Consider the following 1,620-nt stretch of genomic DNA (forward strand, 5'->3'; position numbering starts at 1 on the left):
TCGAGCCGAGTCGGACTCGCGAGCCAGACTCGTACGTGTATGGGGTCGTTTAGACTCATATCCTGTGTAGCATTAAACTGGTTATTATAGAAATTTGCAGTTGTAATGTACGGAAATAGAATATTTGGACATGTAGGTAACAATGTGTAATGTCTGCCGTACTCTGTTCCCTATGGGGGCAGTTAATATAAAGTAAGCAGCATATCATCCTTATCTTTCAGTGTTATTTTCACGAAGCAACAAGACACTTTGGAGGCAACCGTGACGTAATAATGGAGATGAATAAATGTAGGGCTCAAGTTTTTGAAAAAAGCACTATTCGACATTACTGACAAAACAAATGCTGACAAGCAATTACCTGCATGCAATAGACAGAGAGCACAGATGTTTACGATTTAACTAAAGTTACAATTTGCATCTGCAATTTGTGGGTTATATAATTCCTTTCGCGAACTTGTAACACACAATACTCGTAAAATCTGCTAGTGAGAAATAAGTCTCTACCGGATTAACACCTTCAATATCAGTAAAGAAGGAAATAAAATAACAATGCAATTTACGTATGGAATATTGGAATAAGAAACTTCGAAACTGTTCTGTAAAATTAACGTATGTAAATATGCTAATTCATAGGCACAGATCAATACAATTACAAACTCAAACGCATAATAATATACGTAATATTTTAAAACTGTTAAAGTAGTTAAAATATATTATCGCTAGAAATATTTATTTGCATTACATGTTTGTTATTGTTTTTCAATATATGTAATAAACCAGAGGCTTCAACTCGCTTTTAAAGTGGCTTGCACTTCTGGGCGCTAACGAAGTTTAGCCTCAGTATATTTGTTGCTTATGTGTTAGCCCTCTAAGTTTTTAGCTCTAATGTTCATTTCAGTCTCAATTATTCTTCTTGACGAAAGCAATCTGCACAAATGTGGTTGAAATTTGGAATAATAACAGCATCCTTTCTGTGCTGTATCCACTCTTTTCCTGACCGAGAGAAAATTTTTGCAATTAGTTCGTTTACATCTGCTAATGAAATATCGTCTGCAGTGGCATTCGCATGTCAACGGAAAGGTAAGAATTGTCTCTGATATTCGGCATGTCTCTGTCTGTGACGCATTATAGAATAACAGCCGTTTAACACGCTCGTGATTTAATTTCAATTTTCTGAAATCACTGAAATGTAGAAGAGTTGATGTTGATTGTGAATGTCCAGTGTACACTTAGTTGCATAGACCTGATCTTAAGGAACTGTGAGGAAGTGAGTGCAAAGTTCCCTGTATCTCCTGGCGTGCGTTACTTATTGTATGAGATGAGAAATGTGTAAGTCTGTGTGTCTCAGTGACAGATAAATGTAGAACTAAGTGATGAATTTAGCGGCCTCCGTAGTCGTGGAATTTTTAAGGGCGGAAAAATTCAGGGAACAAGCCCTCCGGGAGGGACTTTAAGCCGTGGATCCCGTGTCGTAGATTTACAGCACGTAAAAGATCCTCATGTCTCTAGGAGACCTCTGAGCGAAATTAGGCAAAAATTTCCCGCCCAAGTAGTTTCCAACGCCTCAGGTAGATGGGGGAAATATCAGGTACCGACGGCCGACCTCGTTGGCTGAACGGG

The sequence above is a fragment of the Cryptotermes secundus genome, unplaced genomic scaffold (assembly GCF_002891405.2).
Source record: "Cryptotermes secundus unplaced genomic scaffold, Csec_1.0 scaffold120, whole genome shotgun sequence".
Lineage (NCBI taxonomy): Eukaryota > Metazoa > Arthropoda > Insecta > Blattodea > Kalotermitidae > Cryptotermes > Cryptotermes secundus.